Genomic DNA, 27,007 nt, shown 5'->3' on the forward strand with positions numbered 1-27,007 from the left:
GGATCCAAGTTTTTAGGGACAGAGTATCCATGCTTGATGTTTCCCTAGTTTATTAGATACATCCAGCCCTCAGTGTCACGGGTACAGAAGTTTCATTAAAGGTGCTAAAAATGTGCTTATATATTCCTTCTCAGTATGCAGATGGCAGGCTAGACACTTCACTAGCTACTTAACAACAATTATACTGTCTGGAGAAACAACCCAACTTTTCCACACATTTGCTTCTCATCTGGGCAAAAAGAATTCTTCTTAAGGAAAGGAAAAAAGAAAGCTAGGGAATCAGCAGTCTGAATGTGTTGGGGGCTTGTAGCATTAAAATGAATAGAAAATCCATGTCAGGGTTGGGGAAAAGACAATGACAAGTTAATTCTTAGACATGTTAGTTCCTGGCTTGGTGATCAATTAGTAGTGGAAAGACATTGAAATCAAACAGTTCTATCAATATCCTCTTCCACAGCTGGTAGAAATTGCAGAACTAAAGACAGTTTTAGAAGTCAACAAAAGGGGTTAAGGGTGGAGTGACACCAAGGGAGGGGGTGTGGCCAGGGAGAGGAAAGTTTTGTTTTCCAGATATCACTGTATTTGAGCTGGAAGTTGTAACCTTTGAGAGATACACGTTGAGGGGCAATTAAAAGGCCAACTATATAGGAATGAGCAAGGATTTCAGAGCAGAAAGAAATGACTTCCTAGTTTTGCATCATGGTTGAACAAAAAAGGTTGGAAGAGACATTTGCCCAGAGGAAATTGAGCTAGGGTTTGTGAGTATGACAAACAAGGATCTTTTAGTTTTCTTCTACCTCTAGGTTTCTCCAATTCTTTTATTTTCCAACTGAACACTGGTCTGACTCCAACATTCAAAACATTATTTATTGTCTTCCCTTTCCTATCATTTAATCAGCTCTTCTCTCCTCAATTTTTTTTTCATGAACACCATGAGGTTAGGGCTTTGTTTCTCTTGTTTTCAGTAATACCCCTGCATCCAGTGGAATGACACATACGAAGCACTTCACATATATCTACTGAATTTACTTCATGGCATCAGCAACCTCACTTCCACAAAACTAAGAGGTATTGTTTGATATATGTCATGGATTCACACCTTCCTATATGTTCCTACTTCTTTCCCACTTCCCTACCCTGGATTCAAATACCTTGACTCTCTCCCACTTGGATTATTATAATTGCCTTTAAGCTATTTTTCTTCCTTCTGGTGTTCTCTAGCCAACTGGTGTTTTATTGCCTTGTTAACTTTTTTCTTTTTCTTTTTTTTCTTAGCTTCAATTTATTTATTTATTTATTTATTTATTTATTTATTTATTTATTTAACATATAGTGTAATATTAGTTTCAGGAGTAGAATTTAGTGATTCATCACTTACATACAATACCCAGTACTCATTACAAGTACCCTCCCTAATTCCCGTCACCAATGTAATCCATCCCCCTGCCCACCTCCCCTCCAGCAACCCTCAGTTTGTTCTCTATAGTTAAAAGTCTATTTTATAGTTTCCCTCTCTTTTTTCCCCCTATGTTCATCTGTTTCATTTCTTAAATTCTACATATGAGTCAAATCATATGGTATTTGCCTTTCTCTGACTGACTTATTTATCTTAGCATAATACATTCTAAGTCCATCCACATTCTTGCAAATGGCAAGACTAACATATCTAAAGCACAATTTTAATTATAATACTTTCCTGAACAAAGAATGACTCTTTGTCAGTTGTCTTTTATCATTTACACTGCCCTAAATACTAAATTGGCCTTACTTCCTTCATTTATAAAACTGGAGGATTGAGCAAGATAATCTACAAAAATCCCATTCTGCATTCATACCCACGTAGTTCTATTTCACTTTATAATTTTTCGGAAGAAGGTGGTTTGGGACCCTTGAAGGTGTCTGGTTGATCATCTTGAAGAATAAGAGAACAGATACACAGACATCTATGTCTTTGACTTGATAGTCCCTGCTGAAGAACACAGGAGACAGCCCAGGGCAGGTGGTGGTCCTATGGAGGTAGTAGCAGACGGCACTAATAGGCATGGGTGTCCTAACAAGTGTCTGAGGAAAACCAGCCTGCTTTAGTCAATAGCTGGGAAAGTGAACAAAGATGCAGTTGGTCACCATATAATGAATAAAGGGGGCACCTGGGTGGCTCAGTCTGTTAGCGTACAACTTTGGCTCAGGTCATGATATCATGGTTCATGAGTTTGAGCCCTGCATCGGGCTCTGTGCTGACAGCTCAGAGTCTGGAGCCTGCTTCGGATTCTGTGTGTCCCTCCCCTGCTTGCACATGCATTCTCTCAAAAATAAATAAACATTTAAAAAAAATTAAAAAAACAAAGCACATAATTTGAGTGTTGTGTTATAGTTTTGAATAGTTACCTTTTACATATATTATAAACAGGGAGTGAGTAGTCGTTTTCACTCATCTCTGTGGTATTATTTTTAAGTTAAAGAAAAGCACACAACAGTATGTGAAGTGGCCAAAGTTTTCTGTAACGCATATTTGAAGTAAATCTGATAGAGCTGTCCTGAGGTACCACATAGCTTCCAGCGAAGGACAGGAGCACAGAGAAATGTAGAATCAAAAGGGCATTTTGTAGTTCATCCTGAAATATTACCCACTCCAGTTTGAGAAATATGAATGGCTACTCTTTAAGTTTCTACATTATGTTGATCCTCAACTCCTTTTAGCTCATCTTCAGGCTCCTAGAACTAACTATATCTAGGGAACTGGGGTTCAGGGACCATACATGACTGACCTCCATGTGGCAGCACTTTATTTCCACAAATTTCTTTCCCTGGAATCCCTAGCATGAAGCATATATTCCAAGCCAATTGGACTTCTGACTAGACCCTTGGTTTCTCTAAACCTAGATGGCAGACTGAATGTAAAGATGGCTTAGTGAGAGAACCATGGGACAAAGAATCAGATAGAAATCTCACAGGTCTATCAAGGAATCCAAACATAAACTATTAACTAGCATTATGGTTTTGAACAAGTAGTCTCAAGTTCCTTATTTATCAAATGTGGACATTAAAAAGCCACAGATCTTAAGGGTTAAATGATACAGTATACAGACAAGTTCTTTACACTTTAAAGTAGTAGATTGCTCTGAGGTGTTATCCTATCTTGTTTTGTTCTCCAAGTTCATGTATTTCTCCAGGGAAGAGACTGTATCTTCTCAATTTGTCCTCCCTGACACCTCTTTCATTCTCTAGATGCTATGGGACAGAGAGCAGAAATGAATAACTAAAATGTCATGTGCGTCCAGATTGGTGTCTAATATTTAGGTTATGTGTCCCTTCCTCTTTTCAATTCACATATGCTTCCTGAAGCCATTTGGCAAATCTGACCTCTGGAAAATCTTATTTTGATAGCACATAGCTAATTAGAAATTGTTTGAAGGTAGGACCCTTAGGCTGTAAGGAAACTTAGAAAAGACAGACTTTCTAATGTGGAACTTAGAGTAGATTCACTGCAGATACACTCTTTTTGATGGGAAGCTTAGATTTTGTGGTTTTTTGGTCACTTGTATACAGCTGCTCAGGATATATTTTTCTTTAGGGGAAAACACAGCTGAAGGATGTACAATCTTCAGAAAACAGCTGGGACACAAAATCTCATGAGATTATGTCACTCTGCCTCTTAATAATTAAATTACATATATATATACATATATATAATTACATTATATAATTTGCTGTTTGTACAGTACAGGTTTCTTAACTCTTTTACATTTTTAAGTGTGCAAAACATTGTTGACTATAGGTTCAATATTGTATAACATATCTCTGGAGCTTATTCTTCTTGCTTAACTGAAATTCTCCTCTTATTGATAGGTAACTCCTCATTTCCCATCCCTCGCCTCAGTCCCCGGCAACCACCATTCTACTCTTTGATTTTATGAATTTAACTATTTTATAAACCTAATGTAAGTGAAATCACGCAGTATTTGTCTTTCTGTGACTGGCTTATTTCACTTAGCATAATGTCCTCTGGCTTAATCCATGTTGTCACATATTGCAAACTTTCCCTTCTTTTTAAAGGCAGAATAATATTACATTGTGTGTAGGTACCACTTTTTCTCTATCCATTTATCCATCAGTGGATACTTAGGTTGTTTGCTTATCTTGGCTGTTGTGAATAATGCTACAATGAATAGAGAACTGCTAATAACTCTTCAAAATCTTGATTTCAATTCTTTTAGATAAATAGGTAGAAGTAGCATTGTTCAATTGTATGGTGTTTCTATTTTTAACATCTTAAGGAACTTTCATACTGTTTTTCATAAAGGCTACACCATTTTGAATTCTTAGCAACAGTTGTGCACTGTATTTTAATGGCTGTTATATTCCCATAGTTCAGAGGTGCTTTGCCCTTGACTAATCACCTTCCAGAAGGAGGCACTGGAAGGGCCTCTAAATGTGTTTATAACTTCATGCTTATAAGTTTTTTCTTTTCATTTTTCAGTTATAGACTCAGCTAGAAGCACCAAATACAAAGAAAAAGCCTTAGAAAGAATGAAATAATACTTTCTTCAGAGTCTCTGACCAAATCTGCTTAATATTAATTAAGATTGGGTGATCATACAATGTTAAAAGACAAAGTTGTTAAGAGCTCTGAATGTAGGAAATCTGATTTTACTCTTTCTTAAACACCATGGTAGATGGGCAATTTTAGCAGAAGAAGAAACACTTATAATGATAACTATCTAGAACTTACCCTTTACAAGGTACAGGTAGTTCTATATCCTCTATGTCCATTAACTCAACTCATTAATCCTCTCAACATCCTTCAAGGTAGGTATAATTATGATCTATATTTTATAGAAGTTGATTAATGGCGAAGTGAAGAAGCATGTCTTTGTCACACAGTAAATGGCAAAACTAGACTTTTCACCTAAGCCTGTCTCCATAGACAGTTTCCAGAACCACTGCTCCCTCTCATTTGTAATATGTAAGCAGATCTGCGGTAAAGGCTCTCAGCTCCCACTAGTTACGGTAACTAAAGATTCCTTTGCAGACACATACCTATGTGACAACTGGGCCAATCCTGAGGAGGCAAGAAGCCCATTAGCAATTCAGCTGCAGAAGGTAGATCTGGAATTATTTGTGTTGACACAGACCCAGTATACCTGGAGTGAGTCCTTAGTGTCCCCTGCCATCAATTACAATCTTAGGTTTCCCCAATCTTTGCTCTGCTGGCCCTGGCTATTGTATGAAGCTTCAACTCATTCTCCAACCCGCATCTTATATCACTGAAACTGGGACTGCTTTGAATTCCAGCCAGCTTCTCTGCAGCTCTGGGTTTGGCCTGGCTTTTGCAAGTCATCTCAAGAGAGAAGAGAAAGCCAGATCTTCCTCTCATTGCCCTCAGCTACTGACTGGGATTCTGTTATGAACACCTTAGAACTTTGGCCTTAGTGTTTGCTCACAACTCACCATCTTCATTTGGCCCTATGGATTGATCAATTAACTCTTACGCTCTGACAATACATAACAGATTAATGCCATTATAGGAGCCCCTTCTATAAGTGAGGTTAGATTTTCCAGGCCACTTCCTGTTCCCAGTCCCCCTCTTTCTTATCTGCTTTTGTCATAGCATGCCTCATGCCCTGGCCTGCTTGAATTAGGATATAATTCCCTTTATGCTGATCTCTGTGGCACAGCCATTATCAGTTCTGTGCAGCTATTCAAGTTTCATTGCCTCCACTATCAGAACCAACCTGGGGATACTATGAAGCCAGTGGTCTTTGATGCCTCCTGGGCTATTTTAGAAGCTTACCTTGCCCTGAATCCTGATGCCCTCACTCTTTCTTTACCTATTCTTCCTCATATTTTAGGGCCTAGCTGGTGACATTAGTGAGAATGGATTATTCAGATAAACCATTCAGAGACATGGCATTTAACAGGTTATGAAGGACTCTCAGTGGCTAATGCAGCAGTGAAAGTATTTTTAAAGTTGGAAAAAAATCAAAAAATCGAATATTTGCAAGTGTACCAAATGTTAACAGTATTTCTTTAAAACTGTAATATACCTTACAACTTTCAGTGCTGTTTCCTATGTACTTTGGTAGATTGCAAAAATAGACACATATTCTTTGATGATTTTCTTATCGAGCTCTTTCCTTTAGTTTGTTCTCAACCATGTGACTTGCTTTAGTCAACGGGACATTTTCAAACATGATGAAGAGGCTTAAAAGGCACATGTGCATTGGGTCTCCCTATTGCTTTTTGGAACCCTGAGATCACCCAGTGAAGAAGCCCAGGTTTGCCTCCAGGAGAATGAGAGACATGTGGAACAGAGATGAAGAGCCTCAGCTCAAGCCCCTAGATAAGTAGCCTGCCATCTCCAGACATGTGAGTAAAGCCATCTTGGACCACCTAGCCCAAGCCAAGCCACCAACCAGCAGATTTTAGAGAGCAACTCTACTAATCCAGATTGGAAGAACTGTCCAGCCGACCTGTAGAATCATGGAGAGAATTACAATTGTTATTTAAGCCACTAGGCTTTGGCATGGTCTGTTATACACCCAAAGCTGACTGATGGATGCATGTTATCTCATTTGATCCTCATGATTGCCCCACCATGAGGACAGCTTAAGTGACTTGACTAAGATGCTTAACTTGTAAGTGGCAGAGCCAGGACTAGGTCCTGGGTGGGCCCTGAACTCCCATTCCAATGCTCTGTCCACTGTATCTACCTGCCTCTCCATCTGCCAGAGGCATACCTAATGAGCTCATATAGAATAATGAAACATGAGAGTGGAAAAGAGCCTTAGACATAACCTTGTACTACTCTCTTATTGCACATTTGAGGAATCTGAGGCTCAGGAGGGTTTGCCTTAATTTTCAAAGCTCAGAAGGTACATAGCAGGTAACTTTCTCACTCACCTTCTCATGCTCTCTCCACATGGAGCTCTCTGCTCTGGCTGCAGGCCCCATAAAATTCAATGCCTTAAGGCAAGATGGTGACAGTAAGGTAGTGTGGTAGTGGGGACAGCATTTCAGGCCTTTGGTAAGCACATGTATGTGTTTGTATGTTTGGTTCAGGATGCTGATTTTAGAGCTCTCAAATAACAATAGGTGGCTAGCTGTCTCTCCACCTGCTTAAAGTTAACCATTAGTGATTCCTCTTCTCAGAGAAACCAGATGGCTTCCAGAAGGACATTACTGGTAGTTTTCTGCTGCTGTTTAGCAGCAGCTCTGGTAAAAGTCTGGTGTGAAGGAACCACTGGCAAAGAGCTGCTTCTACCTAGAAAAGGAAGGGGAAATAGATCCTGATTTTAGACAAGTCCAACATAGGTACACATAGAAGAACAGAACTTAATTCTGTTCTGGCTTCCTTAGCAGAGAGCTGCCACTTCTGCATCTCGATTTCTTCTCATCCTCATAAAGCCCTTTCTTGGCCAATCTGTATGTATTCAAACAGCCATCCACCAAATTTTGGGGTGCAAGTAAAGCACCTTAATCTTGCCCCAAGCCTAAACAGAGGCCTGAAAATGAGGTCAAGGATCAGGGGCAGGGCTTAGTGGGAGTACCGTTAAAAACCAGCATTAAAAAAAAAAAGCATTTTCTTCTAGTGTTGATTTGCAGAACTTCCCTCTCGGATGTAATATTTTAGGTATATTGTTTCTATTCTGTAAAACATCTTCCTTTAGAGAATTGTTCATAAGAAAGTAATTAGATATACAGACACATAGGAGGTGTAGTAATGAGAGCTTACTGTACAATCCATGAAGATTTTTCATGCTTGTAATGGGGAGAAGGCAGGGGTCACATTGCTTGTATTCAAGGGAAGTGAGAGGCACACTTGCTTCTTTTCTCTTATCTAATTACACCTCCCTTGTTATTCCATCTCCTGCCCTTGAGTTCTTTTATAAAGTTATGCTAACTGAAGAAATATCTTATCATTGCTACTTTTATGTGTAATATATATATTTAAATTTCTACTATATACATAAGGGGAAAATGTACTTGAATATTTGTGTTTTTTTCTAGGGGGTTTCTTTTGTGGTAACTCTTTCTGAGTCCTAGATGCCTTATCTGTGTATCAGAAGCACAGCATGAGGGAGAAGGACAAAGAACATTCCTATGGGCATGGCCCTGGGGATACAAGCAGCAGAGAAATTGCTGCTGTCACAGAGGTGGAAACAGGAGGTGATGGTGATGGCCTGACTGTTTAGCTCCAAAGCAGCCTTTAAATCATTTGGTTGTACAAGGTGAATTCATTTAAATAATATAATTTGTTTAAATAATTTAAAAAGAATAATAACAAAAAGCAGCACTATACCCACTTCTTAAACAACACACTACTAATTTGGCTAAATATTAAATGAAGTGAGCTGACAGCCCCAAGGAAAATTCAGATGCCTGCTTTCATCCAAATTGACTATAAGTGCACAATAGTTCTCATTGTCATATTAGGAAAATTGGGGAGAAAAAAATAGATCTAATTTTCTATTCTTGTCACCATATTGCTCAGAATCCCTGAGTAGCTTCTCAGTTTTACTCTAGATACCAGATGAAAACTTCTAGCCAAGGCCTTCAAAACTGCATATCTGACTTGCCTTTCTTGTCTTCTCTGAGCTCCTTCAGCACCCCAGCGGGGGCCTGCCTCTTCTACAGCACAAACAACTTCCCTATAGCATCCTAAGGTCAGATTTTCCAATCTGTGCACTGGGTGCACACTCTTGCCAGGTACTCAAACAAGCCCAGAGTTTTGCCAAGGTGCCTTGCACACACTGGAGTCTCTTGATTTGTCTGCATGTCTGCTCCTTTCCTACCCAGGATTAGGTTAGTATTTGGGAAGATCATCCTGACAAGGGTTTTGTTAATGGAAGGCTGGGTAGGAGGTGACAGAGCAGAGGTTATTGGTAGGGGGAAATACAGGTAATTGGGATGGAAAGGAGTGCCAGAAGTTGTTTCTCTACATCTTGGGAAATTAGAGGAAAGATAATTTAGATCTCAATTCAATATGAAAAGTGAAGGTGAAAGGGGATGTGTTTATTGGATTCCATGCATTTTCATGTACTCATATCAACTCTTAATTATCCAGATGTATTAATGGAAACAGTTCATCTTTTTTACTCTGGTCATATTTTATAATAACTTAAAGAGTGTGTGTGTGTGTGTGTGTGTGTAGTTATATATATATTCATCTGTGTGTGTGTGATTCACACACACACAGATGAATATATATATAACTACACACACACACACACACACATATATATATATATATATATATATATATATATATATATATATATAAAGGTTATCTATAGTTACCAGAATTTCATTTTTAGAAGCACATGTATTATCATTGGATCATGTTTAACTACTGAAGTGGTCTTACCATAAAAATGAAAATTACTTGCAGATTATAATTTTCTCCTCTTTAAGGAATAAAAAACCTTATGTTACTGGGGTTAAGGACAGGAAATACTGTTACCCCCAAGGCACAGACGAAGATCCACTATAGTGAAGAAAAAGGGAGAAAGCTTTCTGCTCATGGAGAAGAGCAGGAAATCTTCCTGGGCTCAGACCTGGAGGATAGGACCACTGAGAAAGCACCCCCTTGCCCCAAGATCAGGGTCACAGGGTTTGTTTAAGTCTGAGGTTGACCCAGGATAGCAGAATTCCCAGCTTCCACCCCTTACCCCTCCAGGCCAACAAGCACCAAGAAGTAACAAACAACTGCAGACTATTTTTAGAGAAGTGACAAGAATATGGAGAGAGACCCTCTCAGAGGTGTAGGTGTACAAGCAATGCCTAAAGCTGAGGGTGGAGCAGAATCATTGAAAACACCTTCTGGCACCCCCACCCTAAACATATGGTCACACAAGAAGAATTTGAAGCAGTGCAGTAGAAGTAACCTTAGTGACAGCAATATTAAGTTCAACTCATGGCTAGGTTGACTCAACCACACATGCTAATGGGCTGGTGGAAGAAGAGGCATGACCATTTCTCAGCATGAATTTGATTAACCTAAGTCTCATGAAGTGCCTTGTTAGCTACTGTAGGATTTGGCTTTTACTTTCACTCTGATGGGGAGCCATTGGAGGGCTTTCAACATCATGAGTTTAAGGGGATATGTCTGGATTCTGAATTGGAAGCAGACAGAGGAAGGAAGGGTGAAAAAGCAGGAGATGAGTTAGGAGGCTTTTGCAGTCATCCAGGTGAGAGATGCTTTATGATTTCCGATACTAGCAATGGAGGTGGTGAGACAAGCTCAGTCTCAGATCTGTTTTGAAGGTAGAGCCAATAGGCTTTGATAATGGATTGAGAGGTAGAGGAGAACGAGAAATAGGAACAATAACTCCAAGATTTGTAGCCTAAACAGCCAGAAGAGTAAGTTGACCATTAATACATGAGGGACAATGGAAGGAGGGACAGATGGGGAAAGTATAAGCAGGCATTTGGGTTGGGCCATGTTGAACATGAGAAGCCTATTCGACATCACAATGAAGCTAATGAGTAGACAGTTGAAGATAGGAACCTGAGTTCAGGGGAGACAGTAGGCGGGGGATTAAATTTGGACAGTATCAGCAATTAGATGGTGTTTGAAGCAATGAGACTAGATGACATCGTCTAGGGAGTGTCAGTGGAGAAAAGAAAAAGCTTAAGGACCGAGCTCTGGGCTCTCCAACATTCAGAGGTAGCAGAAATGAGGAGAAGTCAGGAAAGAAAATAGAGAACAAATAGTGAGGTAGGAAGAAAACCAAGAGAACAATGTCCTTCTAGGCAGGTGAATAATGCTTCAAAAAGGGAGTGGTCATCTATATTAAATGCTGCCAATAGATAGAGATGAGGACTGAAATTATATTTTATGGCTTTAGTTCTCTGTGATATTAGGGTAAATTTTTTTTCCAGTTTGTTGGTTTAAAATAAACTTTTTAGGGGTATCTGGGTGGCTCAGTTGGTTGAGCATCCTACTTTGGCTCAGGTCGTGATCTCACAGTTCATGAGTTCAAGCCCCACATTGGGCTCAGAGCCTACTTTGGATCCTCTTTTCCCCTCTCTGCTCCTACCCCGCTTTCTCTTTCTCTCAAAAATAACCATTAAAAAATTCTTCAATAAGATAAATATATAATATTTTTAAAGATATTTTGACATAGAAAAGGTATCAATTTTATGTAATAAATTCCATTGAAAATTTTCTAATTTCTTTTGATTTTTAACTTGGGACAAACTTTTTCATACAGAAATTAGAAATCATGTTTTATTCTAGTTTTTATAGATTACTATATTTCAATATTTGTAAATAGCTTAAATTCCAACATCAGAGAGATACATCATGATTTAGTTAACAATTTGCTTAATGTTAAAAATTTATATTTCAAATTTTTGTTGATACAAAAAATACCGTAAAGATATTTTTGTGTGTCATTATACCTCTCTCCATCTTCCAGAACGTTATTTTTTAAAGGTTTATTTATTTATTTTTTGAGAGAGAGAAAGAGAGAGAGAGAAGTGGAGGAGGGGCAGAGAGAGAGGGAGAGAGAGAGATCCCAAGCAGGCTCTGCACTGTCAGCGTCAAGCCTGACGTGGGGCTTGAGCTCATAAACTGTGAGATCATTACCTGACCCAAAACCAAGAGTCAGATGTTTAACTGACTGAGCCATCCAGGCACCCCAAAGAGTGTAATTTTTTTTAACATGACTCATCAGTACATAGATAAATAAAATTTTTCATTGTATATTATATCTAGAAAGCCACAGGTACTAAAATTTGAATACATGTCACAAGTATAGAATAATTTTGTCTTAATTTTTCTTGCATTAACGCCAAAGGAAACTATGCAGACAAAAAATCAAAAACAGTCTTCCCTCCATATAAATGCACCCCACGTATGTGATAACAATGCTTTTAACAATCAAAAATAGCACAACTTCATAACCAGTGATTAAAAAAAATACCATAAACATTTAAAGGCAAGGAATATACTACCTACATTTTTAAAGATATCTTTTAGGAATATGCTTACATGCAAAAACTAGTAAGCTATAAAATTAAACACTATAACGTTCTGAGGTTGCATTCACATTCTGTGGAAAGGAAAAAAAAGAAAAAAAAACATAACATTTAAAATACTTTCTTAATCCTTCAGACCTGAAGTTTAAGAAATTTATTCACTAATTCAACAAAAATTTTTGAGTACCTCTTTGTTCACCTATACATTCCAGGAAGTGTTCTAGGTGCTAGTGCTACAGTAAACAAACAGGGGAAAAAATCCCTGCCCTGGTGGAATTTACATTTTATCTGGGGGAGACAGAGCAATAAACAAATATCACAATACATAAGTAAATTATATAGTATAATATATAGTCATAATTTAAAAAGTAGGTTTTATAGTATTTTAAAAGGGGATATATGTTATGGAAGGAAATAGAGCAGGGTAAGGGAGATTGAGTGATGGTGGAAAGGCAGTGGTGATAATCTGAATGAGACGCTCAAGGTAATCCCCATTGAGGTGCCATTGTTGAACAACTAGAAGGACGCAAACAGGTGAAGGAGTGTGCCAAGTGGAGGAAGAGGGCTCCAGATAGAGTGAATAGCTGGTGCAAAGGTCCCTGGGGATACCATGTGTGATATGTGCGATGATATGAAGGAGGCCCATTTACTTGGATCAGAGTGAATGAAAGGGAGAGTAGTAGATTTGGCTGGAGAGATAATAGGAGACCAGATCATCTAGGGCTTTATAGGCTACTGTAGAGATTTTGCTTTTATTCTGAGTGACACTGGGAGCTACTGCAAAGTTTTTAACAGAAGGGAGACATCATCTGGCTTACATTTTAACAAGATCCTCACTCTCTGTGGAGAATAGACTATAAAGGGCAAAAGTAGAATAAGAGAGGTCAACAAGGATGCTTCAGTATTAATCCCATTGAGAGATAATAGCAAATTAGATTGATTTGGACTGAATTGCAGTAGATAAGAAGAAGATTCTGGCTATATTCCAGAGAAAGAAAAGACTGGTTTGTTTATGTACCAAACATAGGATATGAGAGAAAGTAAGAAGACAAGGATGACTCCAAGTTTTGAAGCCTGAGCAACCAGAAGGCTGGAGTTGCTATGAACTGCCACGACATGAGAAGGCTGTGGGTAGAAGAGATTTGGGTGAAAAATCAGTTCAGTTTTGAACATATTAAGATTAAAATATCTATTAGATATCCAAGGGAGTTATTGAATAGGTAAGTGGATAATTGAACATTTAAATCTTGGACAGAAGACAGGTCCAGATTGGAGAGACATACTTGTGAGTTGGTAACACAAGAAGATGGATCATAGCATTAAGAAAGTAAGTTTAAGTAGAGAAGAGTTCCCAGAACTGAGCACTGGGGCCACTCTGATGTTAGGAGTTTAGGGAGAAGAGCAGGAACCAGCAAAGGAGACTGAGAACGAGCAGCCAGAGAAGTAGGAGGAAATCCAGGTCAGAGTTTGCCTTGGTAATTAAGTGAGGAAAATACTTTTAAGAGGGAGGAAGAGATTTAACAGTGTTAAATTGTTTTTCCTCAAACTTCAGCTTTACAGAAACATGTTCTCATACAATCAGAATGTACAAATCTGTTTAAAACAAAGCACTATTTGTTCATAGGGTTTTTTTTAATGTTCAGTTAAGTTAAAGATATTATTTTCTAGGGAGACTGTCAATTATATAATCTGTTGTCCAAGCATTATATTAATTTATGGCTGTGCTGTCATCATTACTCAACCATTTTCTCCAAAATAAACATTTATAAATTGGGCCTCTACACATTATTTTGATAGTAATATATGTCAAAGCAACCATCCCTTAAAATGATTGTTGGGAGGCAGTTATCATGGACCTTTTATGTTTCTGTGTATCTTTGAGTAAGACTGCCTTTGTTCCAGATTATTTTTTCAAGGATGTCTATATACCACACAATCTTGGAAGATTGAGATGGTGTCTGCCTCCAGAAGAGAGGGCAGGTTTTTTTACTGTCCAAAATAGTGAAGATAATGTCTTCTTGTGGAAGAAAGATCCTAGCAGTTCAGAGTAAGAAATGGAGGTTTTCCAAGTGTAGGTTCCTCAATTGTGATGTAAATCCACTGTGTAAATAGCCTCACATTTGTTTAACTCCCTTGAAATTTTGGGGGCAAAGGAAACCATTGTGAATATAAAGCTTATCCTTCCTGCTGTGTTAATGAGCAACAAGGCTCTTTGTCTCTGACCCAACAGTCTCATGTCTTTTGCCAACATCTCTGAAACTAAGCAAGCTAACTTTTTAGCTTGCAAGAGGAATAAAATCTCAGCTCTTTCACAATGATTACAGATAAATGAGTTTCAAATCTGTCAAATTTATTTAAACCTTTTTAGCCACCAGCAAGTTGACATGTAACACATTTTAAGGAGAAAACCTTGCAATTAGATCAAGTTATATATGTCAAATATTTACATGTCTCTCTCTCTATATTTATACATACACACACACATATAGACATGTCTATGTTTGTATATCACCCAATAAGGGTTTATTATGATAAATAATTGAAGTGTTGAGTCTATTGAAAAGAGACAAAGAAGGTGTATTCATTCCTAGGGCTGCCATGACAGCCTATAAATATCACAGACAGGGTGGCTTAAATAACATAAGTTTACTTTCTCATAGTTCTGGAGGCTAGAAGTTCAAGATCAAGGTGTCAGCAGATTTGAATTCTTCAGAGGCCTTTCTCCTCAGTTTGCAGATAGCTGACTTCTTGTGTCTTCACATGGTCACTCCATAGTCTGTGTGTTTTTTGTCCTAATCTTTTCTTATAAGGACACCAGTCATATTGGATTGGCCCATCCATATGATCTCATTTTACCTAGATTATCTCTTTAAAGCCCTAATTCACTTCCAGTTTCCAGTCTGGTGTGTAAGAAGCTTAGATGTTTCCATTCCACCCTAGCAACAAATAAAAAGCTGAATATTCTAAAAAATCAGCCACTCTTAGATCAGTAAGGGCAGTGAGGTCACAGGGCAAGCCACTGCCACTAAGACTGAAGAACTGACAGGCCAATACCGAGAATTGAATTTACCAGAGCTGAAACCACTGTGGGAAGCAGTGCTGGGATAGGGAAATCTGAACTGTAATGGACAAATTGTTGGAGGCTTATTGTGGACAAGTCAGAGATGAAAACTCCAGGGGAGGCAAGGCATTGTGTCCCCCACCTTGCCTCACACACACACTTTTGTGAATTTTACCTTTCAGAGCTCTACCAATTTTCACACTTACTACCAGAGATAATTCCTCTCATTCTTCCAACAGAAGAGGAAACTGAATCATTTTGAAATACACTAGAGCACTCTGTTGTCCCTAACAAGATCTACCCTTGGGGGAAGGTATTTAACCAGAGCCTAAGCTCCAGGGGTTTTATCAGAGCCTAATTCACACAGGGAAGAGGAAATATCCAACCACATCTGACTCTAGCCTTCCATTGGAGAGGAGAAATACCCAACTCCAGCTCACTCTAGCCATCCTGGTCCACTTAGGGGAGAGGGTATGAGAAACATATGTGAAGCTCAAGTCTGAGTAGGACTTGTTCACTAAGACTGAGACCTAATCAAATGACTAATCCCTCTCCCCACACCTCACCACTGTAGCATTTCCTTTTATCCAGTACATCATGCCAGGCTATCAAGAGAAAATTATAAGGCCTAATTCTAAATATAGTCACATTCTGAGGTATGAGGAATTAGGACTTCAATATATGAATTTTAGGGGTAGGAGATACAATTCAGGCTATAAAAGAAAAGAAGTATCTGATTTAGTTTATGCTAATAAATAGACTTTTCATAAATTATTTCATTAGAAAGATACTTATGGCTGGTGGACTCTTTTATTATTTACTAGAGACATCTTTAGTGTCCTTTCAATTGCACACTACAGACATGCTAATTAAATACATAATAGAAATATTAGTCACCATAATAATGGTGTGGGGGTGAGGAGAAACTGGAAAATGTGATCATGTTCTTTATTTAAGTTTACTTTGGTATATAAGCACATAGGAAATACAAATTTCTCTCTTCCAATCTTTCTGCTTCATTAACTTTTCAAATGTCATATGTCATTGCCAATAATTGGATACAGGATATAAGTCTTTCAAACTAGCAGATTAAAAGTGGCAAGTGCAAAGTACTTCATTGTATTTTAATTCTCTTCTTCCTGAGGTCACACACTTTGGAAGAGGACTGTGAGAATCTGTTATGGTTTGAGGTTTTGGTAATTGGCTTGAACTGTTGGCTACTGGCAGGCTCTTTGCTTATTGGGGAGAAACTTTAACCTAACTTTAATTGGCCAACAGAAGCTTGCCCTTTTATTTGTAAATAGTGGCTTATGCTAGGAGAGATGGTAATTCAAAAGGGTTCAGAACCTTCTCTTGCCTCAAGACAGGCTTGCTTGCAATTAGAAACTTAATTTTAAGTTGGACAGTACTAACAGTCCAGCCTTTCTGCAGAGCTCTCCAGTGGCAAGCTGAGTGCCATACAGCTCTTTAAAAAAGTGGTTCTTAATAAGAAACTGACCCTACTCCTAGGTGGCTTTGTTAGGAAATGAGTTCTTGTAGATGAGAAGAATCCAGAAACACTCCTGCTAGGAGGAAGGAAGGCTGCATTCTGGAGGTTTTCAGTCTCTTCTGGCAGAACTGAACTCAGGTGTTTAAACAACTTGAAAACAGTCCCAAATTTCTTTACTTATTCTCTAATACTCTCTCACCATCATTTCTTTCTTTCTTTTTTTTAAATGTTTTATTTATTTTTGAGAGACAGAGACAGAGTGTGAGCAGGGGAGGGGCAGAGAGAGGGAGACACAGAATCCAAAGCAGGCTCCAGGCTCTGAGCTGTCAGCACAGAACCCAACGTGGGGCTCAAACCCACAAACCGTGAGATCATGACCTGAGCCAAAGTTGCTTAAAAAAAGATGCTTAACTGACTGAGTCACTTAGGTGCCCCTACAATACCACCATTTCTACCTAAAACACAGGAATACAGATGTGACTCTGTGCCCTAAATTAGTCTGGGACATATTGGAGCCAGCTTTCCAAGTTAGATTTATAAATTAAATGCCAAGGGTGACCATGGGCTGCAACAATAAAACACTAATCAAGTTGATGAAGGAGCATAAGGCAAGCTGAGGGCAAAGCACAAACTAATAACAATCCCCGACTCCAACTGGAATATGTGTGATATTCCTCAGGCACTCCTGGATGCCCAAGAACAAAACAGATGGTTAATTGATAGAAATCACAGCCATGCAAGATATGAGTCTCCATCAGTTTACAAATATCTTAGTTATCAAAAGCCTAATCTCCAGAAACCAATAGACTCAGTTTCCTGAAGCCCCAACATCACACACCCCCCCCCGCCATAGTGATGTGGGGAACAAAGGCAAGAAGGAAATAGCAGATAAAGTTGAATTTCCTCATATCCTGCCACCCATTGACAAATAATTGAGACAAATACAGAGTATAACATTTCTCAAGGAACCCCCTACTATCCTAATATTAATGCCTCACTAGAGGGAAAATAACCTTAGCTTGACAATAGCAAGGCCCCTGACTTCTTAAGATTCCTCTTTAGCATATCAAAGTCCTTCTGGAGGCCATAAAAGTCCTTATGGAAGCCTCCCTTTTGCCTTTACCTCCCCCAACTCCATAGTATATAACCAGTCACTCTTCACAACCCCAGTGCAGCTCTTTCTGCCCATGCATGGGTCCTTCCCCCATGCTTTAGTAAAATTACTTTTTTTTAAAGCACCAAAGATATTAGCTCTGAAACCCTAACACTCCAAAACCCCATCAAAGTGCATATCTAAACATACTACTAGACTAAAATAATTAAATACAGTGAAATCTTGGATTGTGAGTCACTTGTTCTCAATAAATTTTAACTTGATAAAAAGTGATGTCTTGCAATACGAATAGTATGTGATGCCAAATGTCACATGATCACAACTGAGCCAATGGTTCTTGAAATTCGCTTTGATATATAAGTGCTATGGATTACAAGCAGATTTCTGGAATGAATCATGCTCACAAACCAAAGTTCTATTGTATATCATCTCACTTCCCTTTGGAAACAATGAGAATACACGTGTCTGCTCAATTATAGGTACAATAGCAACCTAAGAGCGTATATAAGGCAGCCTTTTAGGAGTCTTGTAAGGAAAGTGATAAGTGTTGGTTTTGAGAACTTTCAGCAAGTGGTAGAATTGATAAATCAAATAGAGGAAAAACCCAGCTTGGTTGAGAGATGGGATTGGGATGAGTAAATATACATTAATAAATACCTATAGAATCAATTTGAAAAAAATTTAGTTTTCTTTTTGTTCTCTTCAACATTTTGAGTTATCCATCTCTTCATGGAGGCAGATGATCTACAGCTGAGTTCTGCAAGTTCACTGAGCTGCAGGGTCTTAGGTGAGGCACGTCCCTGTTTGTGTTCCTTTCCTTTATTGTTTGGCATTCTTTTTGACACATGAACCTTGGATTCTGTGAGGCCAAGCTCCAGTACTCATGTCCACAGTACCTCACTGAGTGTCTTCTCAGGTATTTCACATGCACGATTTCTTAAGCATATCATTAATTCTTAACCCATAAGGTGATAGAAAAGATTTTATTATTGCACCCTTCAGATGATGTGGAGAATATTGGGGTATGGAGCTGATGGCCAAGAAAGAATTCTTGAGACAGCTTAGGTGCAAAAAGAGAGTTTTATTAAAGCACAGGGACAGGACCTGTGGTCAGAAAGAGCTGTACTTGGGTTGTGAGGAGTGACTGATTATATAAGATTTTCTATCCTATGAAGGGGAGGGTGGTGTAAGGGTCCCAGGAAATTGAATCTATAGGTTTCTGGATGTTTGACTATTGATATAATTGCTTTTCTCTTGTAAATCATTAAGACAGTTGTAAACTGATAGAGACTCTGGCCTGCATGACCGTGATCTCTGTCAGTTAACCACCCGTTTTTCCTGTAGCAAAGTGTTAACATTAAGACAATTGGGCATTCTGAAGGAATGTCACTCTGCTGTCTCAAGGACTTGACAATGGGCCGTAAGTTGTACAGAAATTTAATTTTTTTCTTTTGCCTTTGTTTCACACATCACAGATGAAGAAACAAAATCCCACATGTTACACAACTGTGTAAATTTTAAATCCACTGCTATTTCCATTTTTTTCATCTATATCCTTTGTTTGATCCCTCCAGATACTTTTCATACTAGGGTCACTCTGAAACATACAGCTGATGTGTTATCCCTCATGCCCAACAGTTGCATGTATTTTTAAATTTTTTAAATATTTATTTTTGAGAGAGAGAGAGACAGACAGAGCATGAGCAGGGGAGGGGCAGACAGAGAGGGAGACACAGAATCTGAAGCAGTCTCTAGTCTCTGAGCTGTCAGCACAGAGCCCAACACAGGGCTTGAGCCTATGAACCATGAGATCGTGACCTGAGCTGAAGTCTGACTCTTAACTGACTGTGCCACCCAGGTGCCCCAACAGTTGTATATTTAATAGGAATATTGGATATCTTTATGTAAAAGAAATGATTAGCAGTGAGATTGCTAGACTATCTGCATGTTAATGAAATTTTGGGGTATAGTAGAATAGAAGTCTCCTTAGCTTGCTGCTTCAGAGTTAAAAATTGAGTTATTCCTGAGATTGTAAATAAAAGGCTAAATGTGGAATGTCCCATCCTCTCAGACCTTTGGTGGCAGGGTGCACTATTAACTGCAGAGGAAAGCCACAGGTAAAGCCATTATAACAAAACCTCATAGAAGGGCAGTGCTAGAAGGCACCTTAGCAGCCATCCAGCCTGGAGACTCACTCCAGGTCAAAGAAGCTGAATCCAAGTGTGGGGGCTGAAGGTGGGGTGGAGAGACTGCCCAAATCTAATGACTAGCTGAGGCTAGGGCCCGGGTGTCTCTCTTCATGTTTTATTGGAATATTCACAGCTGACACATTTGTACCTAAATCCAGAATAAATTTCTACCCTGTGAGATACTTGTACAAATAGAATTAGAAAGTAATGAAGATGTTAATAAAAACCAGAATCTGCCAAGGAGAGCTAACATAGCATTACTTCAGATACATGTGTACATTAACCTAGAAAGGCACATTCCATAGCTGAGTAAAAAGGATTTGCAAATGACAGAGTTCAAACAGCCTATTGTCTGAGCAAGAACATGGTGCACTATTTTGGGTTTTGCCTGCGGGCAGGATGCGTATTTCAATTAGTCAATCAGCAAGTGATTATCAAGCACTGTATGCGCCCAGTGCAGCCACAAAGCCTCTTGAAGGATGCTAAGAAGGATTCCCGCCCACAGGGAGATTGTAATGTGGAATAATTAGAAGCAATTAAATACAACATAGAATGGTATTGACTCAAACTTCAACTGATGAAATCTGGATGTTCAGTCCTCCCCTACCCCTTTTCATGCAATCACAACTTTAGCTGTATTTGATAAATAAGCAAAATGGGGATATGCCATCAATTTGTTGCACAGGTAGGATGACATTGTGTGGGGACAATTCTTGGCACAGAAAGTAAGATCCCTGGTCTAAACTCAGAACTAGCACTTTCTCCAGCCCAACCTTGTATATTTTTGATATTCTCCCTTCCCTTGCCCTTTTGCACTCCCACACTCATAACCAAGCCCAAGCTCTTGCCGTAATCAAGGCCAACCTTTTTATTTATTTGTTTATTTATTTATTTATTATTTTTAAAAATGTTTATTTATTTTTGAGAGAGAGAGAGAGAGAGAGAGAGCATGTTCAAATGGGGGAGGGGCAGATAGAGAGGGAGAGAAAGAATCCCAGGCACAGAGAGAGACGTGAGGTTCGATCCCACAAACCATGAACTCACAACAGGAGCCAAAACCAAGAGTTGACACTCAACCCACTGAGCCACCCAGGCACACCCAGGTCAATCTTTTTAAAGGTTTGAACTTGTTTTGTTTACAGTCTGCATCTGGCTTGTTCCTCTGGAGCTCTGGCCTTTCATCTCTTCTCTTCACTGGATTTCTGGTTTGGCCTTCTACTGGAGTCTCACTACTATTCTTCTGATTCTGATAGTGACCTCTTCAACAGGTACAGTTTACATCCATCCACTGGATGAGTTCTCTCCACTTATGGGAACAGTCAAGCCTCTAGCATGTCACCAAAATGCTTACCTGTGTGACTGGGATTTCTTTGCAAAAGGCATCTGACCATTCAATCCTTCATATATTCATTTTTCAAACACTTTTTGAGGAATTACTAAGCTGGGTATTATGCTAGATGTCAGAGCTACAGAGACATTGAAACATGGTTCCTGCCTTAAGGTGCTGGTTCTCAGTCTAGTGTGGGAGACTGATAACAATACAGGACACTGAGAGCTTTGGGAGATGTAATCATAGGGCACTTTGAAAACATAGCTGTGGAAGGTGTGTGTGTCAGAGATGGAGTGGGATGGGGTGTCAGAAAAGCTTCTGAGCAGAGCTGATCTAGCAAATAATACCCACTGAAATTGTTGAGTGACCATGAAGGTTATTATTTTTTTCTCATAGGGCCCTGGAGGGCCCACACACATCTTTGTATTTGGAGATGAGTCACTTTACTCCTTGAAATATCAACTGAATTGTTTTTGAGTAGATGCAGGGTTAACAGACACGACCCTATAAAATGTTAGCAAGAGGAATACATTTATAAAAAATGCCTAGCATTTTGCTGGAAGTATCTCAGAAGCCACCAAGGAATGCTAATTCCCACTCAAGCCATTACCAGTGGGGAAGCAAAAAAGCACCTGAAGAGGTGCAGATGTGGTGAATATGTATACTTCTCTGAAGAGGCAATTAATACACACGGACAGATTTCAAAATGTACAAGAAGATATATGGTATGAGAGGAGCCTAATTCCCTCTCTGGCCCCTCATCCCCTAATACTCTACTGGGAAGTGTGAGAAATAAGCCCACTGCCCCAATCAAAGGAGGGACACAGAGACTCAGAGCACAATAAAGTGAGGCTTTAAATCCACATTCTTGCCAAGAGTGGATGTTGATGGATAGGCACACTCAGAGCAGTTACAGCAATTTATCTCCTAGCATGAGTCCCTCCCCTGGTTCCTCACTGGCTGAGTACTATGGAGGTTACAGCCTTACCTGGAGGTCGCCTATGCTGTGTAAGGCCAAAATGTAGCCTGATTGGAACAAATGTACATTCCTTGAGGTGATGCAGAGACTTCAGCTCTTTGGCACATGCTCATTGCAAAGCCCACAAAAAATAAGCCCATGAAATGGAGAGGGGAAGAAGAACCAGGAAGTGAAGTGTCTAAGGATTTGGGACTCCATTGTGTCAGGGGGAGGGGTTCATATATATTTCCAATAGATTGTAAACCTATTGTTAACTAGACAGTACAGCTTTTATTTTGTATTTCTGGAAATGAATCATCTCACTTACTTTTCACAGAGGGGATTTATGCACCCAAAGATTCTCGATGATTTAGAAATGTATATGAATATGTACATATTCATATTTCCCTACATATATTGTAGCACACCATTCTGTGCTTTGTCTTTTCTCACTTTGTTAGATCACCAAAGGTTTATTACAAATTAATATGTACTATACATTCTTCTATGTGCTAGGGATATAGTAGTAAACAAAACAAAAATCCATGCCTTCAGGAAGCTTATATTTTGAAAAATCTTTCCATATAGCAAGATTTGGTCCTGCTTCTCTGTAATAGGTTCATGATCTATCATTGTATGGATGTACCATAATTTATTTTGCCAGGCCTTTATTCATGGGTACTTAAATTGTTTATAATTTTCTCCTTTCACAAAATATGTGCTATCTAGTGTATTTTTTTTTTATAAAGAGTGCTTGGAAAAAATTGCTTTAAGTAGAGCAGGCACTCATTTATTGAATGAATGGATAAATCCTTTCATATGTGTGGGAGTGTATTTTGGGATAAATAACTAGAGGTGGAACCAGGGAATCAAAGGGTATGTGCGTTTTTAATTTTAGAAGATATCACCAAATTTCCTTAACTTTTATTTGATATTCTTACTAATAACGTATGAGAATACAGTCCTACTTCTCTTCACCACCATGGTATCTCAATTTGATGAGTTAAAATGCTCTGTCATTTAATTTTAATTTGTATTGGCCTTGTCATAAGTGAAATTAAGTACCATTTTCATATGCTTAGCAGACTTTTCTGTGACCCATCTGTTCACACCCTTTAATGCTCTGTAGTGTCAGTGGTCTTTTATTTATTTGTTGTAGAACATTATATACATAAAGAAAGATATCCTTTAGCTGTGGTATGACATGAAAATATTGTCCTCAGTTTGTTAGTTTTCTTTTGACTTGGATTATGCATTTTTGCCATGTTGTACACATTTTGTTTATTTTTTTAAAGCTTACTTATTTATTCTGAGAGAGAGAGAGTGAGGGAGAGAGCAGGGGAAGGCTGGAAGGAGAGGGAGAGAATCCGAAGCACGCTCTGTGCTGTTAGCACAGAGCCCAACGCGGGGCTCAGTCTGGTGAACTGTGAGATCATGACCTGAGCTGAAATCAAGAGTTGGACATTTAAGCAACTGAGCCACCAAGGCACCCCTTACATAATTTAATTTTTCTGTCTTTTATGGATTTTCCATTTTGTGTCATACTTAGATCTTTTCCCCTCTGAGGTTCTTTTTAGAAGTGTTATGGTTTCTTCTTGCACTTTTATGGTATTATTTCCTACATTTCAATCATTGATCCATATGAAATTTAGTTTGAACATGTGAAGCAGCATTTCCACTTATTTTTTCCAGTGATTATCCCATTTCCCAGTAACATTTATTGAAATGTCTACTTTTTCCTTACTGATTTGAAGTGTTACTATTATCATTTTTTATCACATATCTTCTTATCCAAATATTGTGTATATTTTTATCTTATTTTTTAGATTTTCTAGTCTGTTCTACTAATTTGTGATTCAGTAAAGGTTTAATCTGGCTGCGTATAAAATAAAACCCAAATAATAGTTGTTTAAACAAGATAGGTTTTATTTTTGTGTCATTTAACATAAAGTCATAAAGTCATTTAACATAAGCACTTAGCACTGTAGCGGTGGTACTACAGTACCATGAATATACCAAATTCTCTCCATTGTTCTGTTTTGGCAACCTTAATGCTGGCTTTCAGCTTCAAGTACTTCATGGTGGTAACATAGCTGCTGTAGTTCTACAAACCATACGTAAATTTTAAGCAGGAAGAGATAGGAAGAGGAAATTGCAAAATGACGAATGCCATCTAAATTTTTGCCTTTTAATTTTTATTTATTTGCATTCATTCCCCCACACACACACACCCCCACTTTCTTCCTTTCTCTTTCCCCTCTTCTCAGAGTAATCCTCATTGCAGTGTTAGTTCAGTATCACTACTAAGGCATGACCCACGTAGAGTCTCCACTGAATGAACTGGTGATCATCAGGATCTCTACTCTGCCTGGTTGGGGCTTGAAATCTCCATGCCCTGTGTGAGCTCATTATTGTTCAAGTCACAGCTACCTTGTAGTTATTTGTCTACCTTTGTGAAGTTCATTCTAGCATGCATGACTTATTATCCAGCAAAGGTTCAAGATGACTGTCGTAAACATTTTTGAAGCTCATTTCCTGTATAGCATCCTCATTTACAGAACTCTTCTTTGCTACTTCTGGCTAACTGAACCCCAAACTTTGGATCTTTAACTCAGAGTCTCCAAGGCTCTATATGGTTTCCTTTTCCTCCCAAGGTGTCTAGAAATTATCTCCGGAGAGAAAACTGGGGTGACTGTAGCACATACTTCATTTGTGTCCTTTATCACAGGGATCATAGTCCTGTGCTGCCTATTGTGCAATAACTAAAAATAACAGGATTTTTTTTCGTCTGGTTTTCTGGTTGTTTATGACAGGAGGTTAAATCTGGCTTTTGTTTCTCCATCATGGCTGGCGGTGGAAGTCCTTAGCTTCCTTCCATCAAGGTTTTCAGAAAGGCCAGCTATGATGGGCAGAATAGTGCTCCCCCAAATATGTCCATGTCCTATTCCCTGGAATCTGTGAACATGTTACCTTTCAATAGCAAAAGAGACTTTGCAGATATGATTAAGTCCTGGTCCTTAAAATGGGAAAATATTCTGGTGGATCTGGTGTAATCACTAACGTCCATATAGGGAAACAGGAGTATCAAATTTAGAAAAGCATATATGATAACAGAGCAGAGGTTGGAATGATTTTCTTTGATAGAAGAAGGAGACCATGAGCCAAGGGATGCAGGTGGCCTCTAGAAGTTGGAAAAGGCAAGGAAGCCGATTCTCCCCTGCAGAAAGAACACAGCCCTGTGACACCCTGATTTTAGCCTTGTAAATTTCATTTTAGACTTCTGACCTTCAGAACTATTTTGTTTTAAACAAGTTGTGGCAACTTGTTACAATAGAAGTAGGAAACTTGACACCCAGGCATGTCACAATGGTCAAAAATTGGTCATATGGCTACTCATTCTTTGCAAGAGAAAGTTGAAAAATTTATTTTTAAAATATGGGCACATTGAAACTTTGTCTTAGTCCATTCCAGCTGCTATAACAAAACACCACAGTATGGGTGGCTTATAAACAACAGAAATTTATTTCTTAGAGTTCTGAAGGCTGGAAGTCCATGATTAGGTGCCATCATGGCTGGGTTTTGGCAAAGCTTCTCTTCCCAGTTCCAGACTGATGAATTCTTGCTGTGTCCTCACATATTAGAAGAGGCATGGAGCATCATTTATATGGGTGCTAATTCCATTAATGAAGACAGAGCCTTCACAACCTAATTATCTCCCAAAGCCCTACCTCCTAATACCGTCACCTTGGGAGTCAGGGGTTTAACATATGTATTTTGGGGAGACAAAAATGTTCAGACAATAGCATACCTCCAGTAAAATTAAGGTTCTATTAAATTAAGAATTATTTGTGAAAAAATGAACAGTCTTTGCCACAATGATTTTTTTAGTTGTTTACTATTTTAATTATTTCAGCTGTTGCCAGGTGTTTTAATATCTAGTAACTCTTCCACTTCTTTTCTTTGTAGAATTCTTCTGACTATCCCTGCTTGTTTATTCTACCACATGTACTTTGCAGTCAACTTGTCTAATGAAAACTATCTTGTTGATATTACATTAAATTTATAGATTAATTTATAGAGTACTGACATCTTTATGATACCAGGTTCTACTTAAACAAATGGTATGACTCCCCATTTGCGTTAGCCTTGTAAGACTCATTTTGGACTTCTGACCTTGGGAACTGTAAGATTTATTTCTTTCTCTATGCAGATTTTTAATTTATAGCAAAAGGACTTGGTGGGAATATTTACACCAGGAACTCAACAAAGGCAACAAATCAGTTCACCCCATCCTCTCCTTCCTCTTAGTGCTCATTATTAAGCATTTACCATCTCTCACTGGAAAGAGCAAGATTGGCAGTTTGGAAGTGCTTTCCCACATACTATCAGAAGAAAAACCAAATTCTCCTGGAAGCATCAATACCTCTTATCTTTCCACAGAAATGTTTGTTGAGACTAGAGCGGTTAAGGGATGCAGAGCCAAGTAAGCACATTACAGGCCAAGAGCACTAACAAAAGAAAACTCAAATTTCTATGCTTTCAGTGATGGTGCTACCTAATCTTGGTCCTACTCCCTTCAGATGTAGTATAATACTAAATGGCAATAATGGTGACTTTTCTATTGATACAAGAATCTGAATAACAAAGTAGGAAACTCACCGAATTGAACTTAGAAGTCACAATGACTAGTACATCAGTTTTTGTTAAGTTGAAATATAATGGACATAATATCCTATTTTGACATTATATAATTAATTGAGAGAGAAAGAGAGAGAGTGGGGGGAGAGGGAGAGAGAGAGAGAGAGAGAGAGAGAGAGAGAGAGAGAGAATGAGTGGGGGATAGGCAGAGAGAAAGGGGGACAGAAGATCCAAAGAGCCTGAGCC

This window comes from Panthera tigris, chromosome B2 (genome assembly GCF_018350195.1).
Source record: "Panthera tigris isolate Pti1 chromosome B2, P.tigris_Pti1_mat1.1, whole genome shotgun sequence".
Classification (NCBI taxonomy): domain Eukaryota; kingdom Metazoa; phylum Chordata; class Mammalia; order Carnivora; family Felidae; genus Panthera; species Panthera tigris.